The 11,886-nt window shown below is 39.4% G+C and overlaps 1 pseudogene; it reads left to right on the top strand.

Annotated features, from left to right (window-relative positions):
* Positions 1 to 2,038: 2,038 nt before the first annotated feature.
* LOC116883625 lies at positions 2,039 to 2,934 on the top strand (annotated as a pseudogene).
* The last annotated feature ends 8,952 nt before the right edge of the window (positions 2,935 to 11,886 follow it).

The raw sequence follows: 11,886 nt of genomic DNA, 5'->3' as shown, positions 1-11,886 counted from the left end.
TCCCAAGTGCCCTTTCTATTTCTTTGGCGTTTTAAGGATTTCATTGTAAATGTTCTTCTTCCTGGTTAGGATTATTCTGAGACATTTCAGTTTCTTTGACACTACTGTGAACAGGAATGTATCCAGAATCTCTTTCTACGTTTGTTGTTAGTGTATAGAGACGCTATTGATTTGTGCAAGCTTGTTTTGTATCCTGCCACATTTCTGAATTTGTTTATTATTTGTAGAAGTTATCCACGGAATTGTTGTAATGTCTTATGTACAGTATCGTGTCATTTCCCCAAAGCAATAGTTTCACTTCTTTCCCTAATTTAATCACTAAACTAACTGTGCTTGTGTTATTGAGCCAGCCAGTGCTTTAGCACAGAAAGTGTTCTTTCTCTTTTTAGCTCTTCTTGTTAAGTTTGTTTGATGTCTACTTTATCAGATATTAGGTTAGTGACTCCTGCTTGTGTCTTGATACTATTTAAATGGAATACTGTCTTCAACATCTTACTCTACAGTAGTATCTATCTTTCAACTATGATGTGTTTTATGTAGACAACAGCTGGATTATTCCCTTTCTCTCTATCAATAAGATAAAGATAAAAAACAGATAAAAACAACCAACTAATATAAGAATTTCATACAGAATATTTTGTTCATATTCTTTTCCCTCAATCAGTTTCCTCACAGATTCTACTTTTCCATCCATGGTCATTCTACCTGACCATCAATCTTAATGTTTTTTCAGTTTAGTTTTTTTGATATTTACTTTATTTATATGTGCATACTGTAGCTGTCTTCAGACACACTGGAAGAAGGCATCAGATCTATTACAGATGGTTGTGAGCCACCATGTAGTTGCTGGGAATTTAACTCAGGACCTCTGGAAGAGCAGTTAGTGATCTTAACCACTGAGCCATCTCTCCAGCCCTCTGTTTCTTAAATACAAAAATAAACCAAAGAAGCACGTGCCCCCTTGATATGAATGTTTGAAAAATTTATACATGTGTTTTTTAATGTAATAAATCTATCGTCTGTTGTAAAATGATTAAATAATTATATTTTAGGCCCTGGGCATGGTAATATATGCCTATAATCTCACCTCTTGGGAGGCATAGGCAAGAAGAACTAGAGTCCACTGTTGTCTGCAGCCACATAGCTGGGGACAGCATGGGCAAGATGAAGCTCCATCTTTAAAATAAATTTAAAAAGCCTCACTCACTATCTCTGATCATTTCCCCCCATGGTAAAGAACATTTTTGTAAAATGAGACAAAAGAACTCAAATGAACAAGAAAATAGAAAGTCTACTTGTCCTGAAGATTTAAAAACTAATCAATCTGAAACAGATCAGATTAATATACTAAGACACAAGGTATGTTTTAATTAGTTTTAGGATATAAAATTGGTTACTATAATTTTTTTCAATTATTTTATCCATGTAACAAATAATTGTAAAAATTTTATAACCAGAAATCATTGAAATTCTTATTTTTTCTATCCACATATATTTGCTATACATTTGCTTCTGTCTTTACACTTGGCTGCGACTTAATGCCCAGTCTGTGGGATGGTGGCATATGCCTTTGATTCTAGCACTAAGGAGGCAGATGCAGGGGGATATTTGTAAGCTTGAGGCCAGCTTGGTGTGCCTGTCAAGTTCCAGCCAGTCAAAGCTACATAGTGAGACCCCTTTTCAACAACAATAAATTAAACCTGGTTATACACACTTGAATCAACCCTAAATCACAATTATTGAGCTATAGATTCTCCATTCTCTTAAATGAGTTTTCTCTATTTACCATCTTTAGTCAACAAATATGGAAGTATAATACACTTAATAGGTCAACACAAGGATCACAGAATAGTCTCTGCTCCTCCCTGTTCCAGAGACAGCCGCATCTTCTCATGCAGTGCCAGCCTCGTCCCATAGACAAGATGGTGAAGGTTGGTCAGTGTGAACAGATTTTGGCCATATTGGTCACCTGGTTACCAGGGCTGCCTTCTCCTCTGCACCTGGCAAAGTGGAGATTGTTGTCATCAACCACCCCTTCATTGACCTCAACTACATGGTCTACATGTTCCAGTATGACTCTACCCATGGCAAGTTCAACGGCACAGTCAAGGCTGAGAATGGGAAGCTTGTCATCAATGGGAAGCCCATCACCATCTTCCAGGAGCGAGATCCTGCTAACATCAAATGGGGTGACGCTGGTGCTGAGTATGTCGTGGAGTCTACTGGCGTCTTTACCACCATGGAGAAGGCTGGGTCCATTTGAAATGTGGGGCCAAAAGGGTCATCATCTTCGCCCCTTCAGCTGATGCCCCCATGTTTGTGATGGTTGTGAACCACAAGAAATATGACAACTCACTCAAGATTGTCAGCAATGCATCCTGTACCACCATCTGCTTAGCCCCCCTGGCCAAGGTCATCCATGACAACTTTGGCATCGTGGAAGGGCTCATGACCACAGTCCATGTCATCACTGCCACTCAGAAGACCGTGGATGACCCCTCTGGAAAACTGTGGTGTAGTGACCGTGGGGCAGCCCAGAACATCATCCCTGCATCCACTGGTGCTGCAAAGTCTGTGGGCAAGGTCATTCCAGAGCTGAATGGGAAGCTCACTGGCATGGCCTTCCGTGTTCCTACCCCCAATGTATCCATTGTGGATTTGACATGCTGCTTGGAGAAACCTGCTAAGTGTGATGACATCAAGAAGGTGTTGAAGCAGGCATCCAAGGGACCACTAAAGGGCATCTTGGGCTACACTGAGGACCAGCTTGTCTCCTGCGACTTCAACAGCAGCTCCCATTCTTCCACCTTTGATGCTAGGGCTGGCATTGCTCTCAATGACAACTTTGTAAAGCTCATTTCATGGCATGACAGTGAATACGGGTACAGCAACAGGGTGGTGGACCTCATGGACTACATGGCCTCCAAGGAGTAAGAAACTCTGGACCACCCACCCCAGCCCAGCAAGGATACAGAGAGCAAGAGAGAGGCCCTCAGTTGCTGAGGAGTCCCCAGCCCAACTCAGCCCCTAACACTAAGCATCTGCCTCACAATTCCATCTCAGATCCCCATAATAACAGGAGGGGCCTAGGGAGCCCTCCCTACCCTCTTGAATACCATCAATAAAGTTTGTTGCACGCACAAAAAAAAAAAAAAAGGATCTCAGAATAAATTGTTCAACTTACCTGAAGAAGACATAGTCTAAGGTAGAAACTTTGAAAATCAGGAAGTTGATGAAGCATGTCAACAGTCAAGATAGCAGACCGAATTTCCAATATTAATAGTCATTTTGTATGACACAGAAAATTGTTGTCTAACATAACAAGTTATTGCCTTTGCAAATAAATGAGCTAGAAATAAAAAATAAGCTATATTAAGTATATCAGAAAACATAGAACATGTTCTCGAATTCTTTATATTCAAAGGACATTTATTTTACCCTGGAGAAGACTGAAAATGAAGCTGGGCATAGTTCAGTGTCATAGTGTTTGATAGATTGTGTTTTATATCATGGCCTATTTTCAAAAGATAAGTGAATTCATTAATTTCTCAGTGTGTACAGGTTTGCACACACATGTTATGGCATGCGTGTATGAAGGTTTGCATGTGAAAGGAGAGGACAACTCGTGGGAGTCAGTTCCCTCCTTCCCACCATGTAGGCTCTGGGGATCAATCTTCAGTTGCCGGGTTTGGAGACAAGTGCCTTCTACACCTACGCAGTTCACTTTCTCTCCTGATTATGTTTTAAGTCTTAAATTGATTTCCTGCCAACTTCTTTATAAACAATATTAATTTCTTGATGCAGATTGATCTTGCCTCAGGAAGGCTGAACCTAGTGTTATTTAACTGTGAGCGACTTAAAAACGAAAACCAGCTTCTACATCAGAAGGTTGAAGCTGTGACAGCTATCCAGGAGAAGCACAAAATGCTTGAAGACAGAAGGGAGATGCTCAACCAGGAATTTTTTTTTTTTTTTTTTTAAAGATTTATTCATTTATTATATATAAGTACACTGTAGCTGTTTTCAGATACACCAGAAGAGGGCATCAGATCTCTTTACAGATGGTTGTGAGCCACCATGTGGTTGCTGGGATTTGAACTCAGGACCTCTGGAAGAGCAGTCGGGGCTCTTAACCACTGAACCATCTCTCCAGCCCTCAACCAGAAATTCTTATCCCTTGAAACTCACATGCAAAAGAATATGATAGAGCACAGAGAGGTAGAAATGTTAAAGCAAGAGATTGAAGAAAGATCTAGACTGAAACTAATGGAAATTTCAGATGAAATCTCTCTGTTTTTACAGGTTAATACAGTTATCTTTCAGTGTGTTTTTCTCATTGCAAGCAGTATTTTCAATGTATATTTTTCATGAATTTTTTCTTCCTTTATAGCAATTTGTTTAATAGACTTGTCAAAATAAGTCATCTACTTCTTCAGTTAAATATTAGTGTTTACCCTAGTAAGTAAACACACCTCTTAAGATAATGTTTTAAAGAATCACCTGATTTTTAAGATTAATTGGCAAAGTTTAACTGCTTGGAGAAAAAATAAATAATACATAGAAATTATGTTATTACATTGTTCATAAAGTTCATTACTTAGTAGGGACTTTTGCATTCATATGATTATTTTCTTCTTCAAGTAGTTTCTTAGGATGTACGAGGCCTTAGACTTCATCTGTAGAATATACTTTTCATTTTAAAAATAATTCTTAGCTGCTAGTGGTGGTGCTCACCTTTTATCCCAGCACTCAGGAGTCACAGGCATGCAGATCTCTGTGAGTTTGAAGCCAGCTTGGTCTACAGAGATAGTTATAGGACAGCCAGGGCACACAAAGAGAAAGCCTGTTTCAATACAAAAAATAACTATTTATTGCACTTGATATTGAAGATAGATATTATTTTTTAACATTTATATGATGTTTTTATTTAATCATGATTTTTTCAGAGTGTCTTACTAATATATTTATATCCCAAGTTCTGCTCCTCCAGGTGCCCCTAACAGAATCCATCCCCTAATCTCCCCTATTGTTTTCCTCTGGGAGAGTGGGACCCTGTGGGTATCCCCTTACCCTGGCATTTCGAGTCTCTGGAAGGTTAGGTGCATCCTCTCCCACTGAGGCTAGGCAAGGCAGCCCTTTTGTAGAGTGGATTTCACGGACAGACAACAGCTTTAGGAATGCCCGCTGTGTTAGTTGTTGGGTGACCCATTGGAGACTGAACTGCATGTGTGATGCATATGTGCCAGGGGCCTTAGACCAGCCCATGTATGCTCTTTTGTTGATGACTCAGTCTCTGAGAGCTCCGAAGGGTCCAGGTTAGTTGAGTCTGATGAGTCTTATGGTAGAGTTCCTAACCCCTGCAGGGCCCTCAATTCTTCCCCCAACTTTCCATAAGAGCATTGGAACTTCTTTCCAATGTTTGGCTATGGGTGTCTGCTTTTATGTCAGTCAGCTGCTGGGTGGAGCCTCTCAGAGGACAGTTATGTTAGTCTCCAGTCTGCAAGCACAACAGAGTATCATTAATAGTGTCAGGGGTAGGTGCTTGCACATGGGATGGGTCTCAAGTTGGGTCATTCCCTTAGTTTTTGTTTCATCCTTTGTCCCTGCAGTTCTTTTAGACAAGACAAATATTGAGTCAAAAGGTCTGTGCGTGTGTTGATGTCTTTATTCCTCCACTGAGAGTCCTGCCTGGCTATAGAATGTCACCTTTTCAAATTCCATATCCCCTCTGTAGTCTAACGTAGTATAAATATTTTAATGAATATTTGGGGGATTTCTTCCTGTCTTAGACCATTTATGTTCCTGAATGAAAGACACACACACACACACACACACACACACACACACACACACACACACTTTAATATGCCTTAAGCAGCATGACTACTGGGCATCTGCCTAACCTCCATGCTGTTAGAATCTACCTCTGTTGTTTTAAATGAATAGCCCGAGATCTGTGTTTTCTTAGTCCCTCTACATGGCAACTCTGTTTCTCCCTCCTGCACTTTATTACCCTTCCATGGCAACCTCTCTCCCTCCTTCCTTGTGGTCCCACGTTGTGGTAAAATATAAAAAATAAAATGCTGTCTTTTTTTTCCCCACTAGGTCCACACCTCAGTGCCCCAAGATATCTGCTAGATATCTTACCAGAAGCACACATCTCAGTTCTGCAGTGGCCCAGTGTCTCTAGCTGCCGCATACTTTCTTACACTTAAATTGCTACATGAAAGAATACACAACACAATAACCTTTGATCCAACTGATAAGATATAATTGCCCATCTAGACATACAAAGCCCTGTACACATCCATCTCTTAAGAACATTCATAACAACCTGTAAAGGTACAGTGTGGAATCTTAATGCCGGCCTCCATGTCCTCTCTCCGAGGCTGCTCACCTCTTCCGTTCCCATCTCCTCCTCTTCCTTCTCATCCAATGACAGGCCTCGTTCTATCCTATACCAGCCCTCACCTGTATTTTATAAATTAAATGGGGAGAAGGTTCTGACGAAGTCACTTGAGTCCTTTGTAGTGACTAGGCAGCTGAACTTGGGGCAAAAGAATTAGCATCAAAATACAGATAACTCCAGGGCAAACCACAGCAGTCCCAAGCCTGGGACTCCAAACATTGCCTATGTCTTTCTTCCCTAGCTATTGGGTGCTGGCATCTTTATTTACCAATCAGAATTTTCTGGGGCAGGTTCCCAGAAGCTGTGTGCAGCCCCTGTTGTGGAAACAGTTTTGGGGACCCAATTAGCATTAGAATACAAGGAGCTAAGGGCTAAGTCATTTACATTGACTCATGGGAGGTTCCTCCACCCCAGGTCTCTGGCGCTTTCTAGACATTCCCCCCAACATGATCCCCAGCTTCTGCCAGCTGCAGATTTCTATTCATTCTCCCAGAACTCAGGCCCTCTCTCCTGTCTCTCCCCAAACCTGATCCTGAATCTCCCATTACTCACCCATTTACTTCCGTTTATCTGCCCCCTGTGACAATTTTATTCTGCCTTCTAAGTGAAATGCAAACATCCTCACTTGGGCCTTCCTTCTTGTTTAGTGTCTTTCAGTATTTGGAGTGTATCATGGGGATCTTGACCTTTAAGGTTAATATATATTAACCAATGTCCTTTTGGGTTAACTCAGGAGATGATATTTTCTAGTTCCATCTACTTGCTTGCAAATTTCATTATCTCCTTGGTTTTGATATCAGAATAGTATTCCATCGAGTCAATGTATCACTTTTTTTCTATCCATTATTCAATTGAGGGACATCTGGATTGTTTCTGGCAATTACTAATATAGGTGCAATGAACGTAGTTGAGCAAGTGTCCTTGTAGCATGGCGGAGCGTATTCTGGGTATATTCCTAGGAGTGGTATATCTGAGTCTTCGGGAAGAAATATTTCCAATCTTTTGAGAGAACTTCAGATTAGTTTCCAAAGTGGCTGTACAAGTTTGCAATCCTACCAGAATGCAAGAGTGTTCCCCGTTCTAAGCATCCTATCCCGCATGTGCTGTTTCTTTTTGGATGAATCTTTGTGTGGTTTAGGTATTAGTGTGATGTTAGCTCTTCTTTGGAAGTTGGGTAGAGTTCTTCACAAAAACCATCTGACCCTGGGCTGTTTATGTTGGGAGACTTTTAATGACTGCTTCTATGTCCTTAAGGGTAACAGGATTGTTTAGTTTACCTGATCTCGATTTAACTTTAGCAAGTGGTGTCTGTCTAGAAAATCATCCATTTAATGTAGTTTTTCAAGTTTTGTGGAGTACAGGTGTTTAAAGTAGGTCTTAATGATTTTTTAAAAATTTCCTCAGCTTCTATTGTTCTTCTGATTTTCAACTATGTTCATTGCATCTATATTAGTAATTGCCAGAAAAATCCAAATGTCCCTCAATTGAAGAATGGATAGAAAAAAAAGTGATACATCGACTCAATGGAATACTATTCAGATATCAAAACCAAGGAGATAATGAAATTTGCAAGCAAGTAGATGGAACTAGAAAATATCATCTCCTGAGTTAACCCAGACCCAAAAGGTCTCTCTGCCTTTTAATTAGTTTTGCTAAAGGTTTGTTTATCTTGTGGGTTTTCTCCACAAAACACCTCTTGGCTTGTTGATTCTTTATATTATTCCCTTTGTTTCTAATTGATTGATTTCAGCCCTGAGTTTAACGATTTCCTACCATCTACTCCTCTTGGGTGTGTTTGCTTCTCTTAGTTGTAGACTTTCAGGTGAGCTGTAATGCTAGTATGCGATCTCTCCGATCTCTGTATGAAGGCACTTAGTACTACGAACTTTTCTCCTAGCACTGCTTACATTGTGTTCCATAAGTTTGGGTGTATTGTGCCTTCATTTTTATTGAATTCTAGAAAGTCTTTAATTTCTTTAATTTTTTTCTGACCAATTATTCTTGAGTAGAGAGTTGTACAGTTTTCATGAGTATGTGGGTTTTCTGCTGTTTCTTTTGTTGTTGAAGTCCAGCCTTAGTCCATGGGAATCTGATAAGATGCAATCTTCTTCTGTTCAGGCTTGCTTTGTGCCCAATTATACGGTCAATTTTGGAGAGGGTTCCATGAGGTGCTGAGAAGAAGGTATATTCTTTCATGTGTTTTGGTGAAAGGTTCTATAGATGTCTATTACATTGATTTGGTTCATAATATCTGTTAATTTCATTGTTTCTCAATTTAGTTTCTGTCTTAATGACCTGTCCATTTGTGAGAATGGCGTGTTGTAGTTCCCCACTTTCATGGCATAGGGTTTGATATGTGACTTGAACTTTAGTAATATTTTTTCATGAATGTGGTTGCCCTTGCATTTGGAGCATAGAAGTGCAGAGCTGAGATATCATCTTGGTGGATTTTTTCTTTGATTTATATGAAGTGTCTTTTCCCATCTGTTTTGGTTGCATTGAAGTAAATTCATATTATACTAGCTATTAGAACTCCAGCTTGTTTCTTGGGTCCATTTGCTTGGATGACCTTTTCCCAGCCATTCGCTCTAAGGCAGTGTCTTTCTTTGTTGCTGAGTAGTGTTTCTTGCATCTAGCAGAATAATGGATCTCGTTTACACATCCCACTCTGTTAGCCTGTACCTTTGTGTGTGGGTGTGAATTGATGTTGAGAGCTATTAATAACCAATAATTGTTCTTGTTATTTTGATGTTGATGGTGTTACCGTGTGTGTGTGTGTGTGTGTGTGTGTGTGTGTGTGTGTGTGTGTGTGTGTGTGTGGGTGTTTCTCTTCCTCTGGCTTTTGTGTTAGATGATTACTTTCTCGTATTTCCTTGGGTGTAGTTACCCTCCTTGTGTAGGAGTTTTCCTTCTAGTATCCTCTGTAGGGCTGGATTAATAGAAATATATTGTTTATATTTGGTTTTGTCATGAAATATCTTTGTTTCTCCATCTGTAGTGATTAAATGGTTTGTTTTGTTTAACAGTCTGGGTTGACATCTGTGGTCTTTTAGAGTCTGCAGGATATCTCTCCAGGACCTTCTGGCTTATAGAGTCTCTGTTGAGAAGTCAGGTGTGATTCTGAGGAGTCTGCCTTTATATGTTACTTGGCCTTTTCCTCTTGAAGCATTTAATATTCTTTCTTTGTTCTGTACATGTAGTGTTTTGATTATTATACAGGAGAAAGATCTTCTTTCCTGGTACAATCATATTTGGTGTTCTGTAAGCTTCTTGTTTGTTTATACCCTTCTCCTTTTGGGTGGCATGAGGGGGCGGTTACTGAGTTTCTTTTCTATGATTTAATTGAAGATATTTTCTGAGTTTTACCTGTGGGAACCATCAACCTTAACTATTCCTATTATTCTTAGTTTTAGTCTTTTCATAGCATCCTACATTTCTTGGATATTTTGAGTGAAAACCTTTTTAAATTTGGCTTTTTTTCAGCTGGTACATTAATTTCTTCTGTTGTATCTTCTATGCCTGAGATTCTCTCTTCTATCTCTTGTATTCTGTTGGTGATGCTTGAGTCTGTATTTCCTGTTCTCTTTCCTAGGTTTTCCATCTCCAGCCTTGTCTCCATTTCTCCATTTGTGTGTTTTTTTAATTATTTCAATTTCTATTTTAGGTCTTGAACTGTTTAATTCATTTACTTCATGTGTTTGATTTTTATTTCCCTGTATTTCTTCAAGGGATTTATTTGTTTCCTCTTAATGACTTCTTCCTATTTGAGAGAATTTTCTTCTATTTCTTTAAGGGATTTACTTAAGTATCTATTGAAAGACCTCAGTCATCTTCATAAGATTAGATTTAAGGTCATAGTCTTTCTCTTCAGGTATGTTAGAATGTCCGGGGCTTGATGTATCTCAATAGGAGAGCTGGGTTCTGAAGATGCCATATTGCACTACCTTCTGTTGATCGTGTTCTTGTATGCATCTTTAGCCGTCTTGGCTGTCTCTGGTGTTTGCTCGCCTGGTAATCTGTGGGAATAGCAAACCTCTGAGACTGGATTTTCCGGACTGCAGCAGGCCTCCCCAAAGGCAACCAGACCTATGGGTTGGGGAGTGTGGTGTAGTTCCATGACTTCAGGTAAGGTTTAGAACTAAAGGAAGACTGAATCCTGAAAGGGGGAGATAAATATTTGAAGTGCAGCGCCTTTTATAAACATTTAAAATTATTATCTGTGTCACCTATTCAATTAAGGATAAAATTATATGATAATTATTGGATTTACTGATTTTTTTTTTAAATTTAAACTTTTTATTTGATGTGTATGGGTGTTTTGCCAGTATATATGACTGTGTGCTACCTGGGTGTCTTGTGTCTTGGGAAGCCAGAAGAAGAAGAAGAAATACAATCTTTTGAACTGGAGTTGAGCCATCATGTAGGTGCTGAGAATCAAACTTGGATCTTTTGCGATGACAGCAAGCACTGCCAGGTGCCGAGCCAGTGCTCCCGCCCTGGATGCATTTTATTTTTCCTTTTTTTTTAATTGTTTATTTTTCCTTTAATTGCATGTCATGTGGTGGTCAGGTGACAAGCTGATAGAGTTGATTCTGTCCTTCTACAGTGTTCATCTCAAGGTTCAGACTCAGGCCATTAGGCTTGGTATCAGGTGTCTTCTCCCATTTTACCAGCTGACATTTTAACATGTAGCTTGTGATTCTTTTTAGACCCATTCTCAAGCTCATGAACAAACAGAGCGGAGGAAAGAGAAATTCTCTTGCTTTGAAAATATCGGACATGAAATGCAGAATGAAAGACATGGACTCCAAACTCTCTAGAGCCCAAGTTCACGAAGATTCTGTCAGATTCAAGCTGGGAGTATACCAGCAATGCTCTCAGGACCAGCTGAAGGTTACAGCAGCACTGACTAAACAAATCAAGTAAGTCAAACTGAGTCCCAGAAAATAAGGTACTGATAAATTTGGTGGTAACCCAAATATTTAGTGAAAAATCTTCATGAAATCAGTAGGAAGTAAATGTCAAGTCGACACAATTTTACAAAACAGCTGCAGGAAAATACCTTCCCTTAAAAGAAGTTGGGCACAGGTAACATTTCTTCTTTTGCTGAAAGTGTTTCTTTCTTCTCTTAATATTTCCTTAAACCTGATATGTTAAGATTTCAACTAAGTATACATGAAGCATATGGTTCTCTTTTTATAATTTTTCCTGTCAATATTCACCTAAGTAGACTCACTGACAGGTTCAAGTCTGTGAGGAACAAGTACAAATGAGCCAAGGAAGTTCTAACGCCTCTCCTCTGCTACTGGGTGAATTAACTCTGACTGTGTGACCTTTGGAGTTATCTTGAAGTAATCTGGAGTCTACCTGCCTTTGACAGGTTTTTTTTTTTTTTTTTTTACTTTATCTCAATCCCTGTTGGCGAATGGTAAAGCGTGATCTGATACATTTAAATGTGAAGCAAGTTCTTTTATGTA

The sequence above is a fragment of the Rattus rattus genome, chromosome 14, assembly GCF_011064425.1.
Source record: "Rattus rattus isolate New Zealand chromosome 14, Rrattus_CSIRO_v1, whole genome shotgun sequence".
NCBI lineage: Eukaryota > Metazoa > Chordata > Mammalia > Rodentia > Muridae > Rattus > Rattus rattus.
The sequence above is the reverse complement of the archived record's forward strand: the minus strand, read 5'-3'. Positions and strand labels throughout refer to the sequence as shown.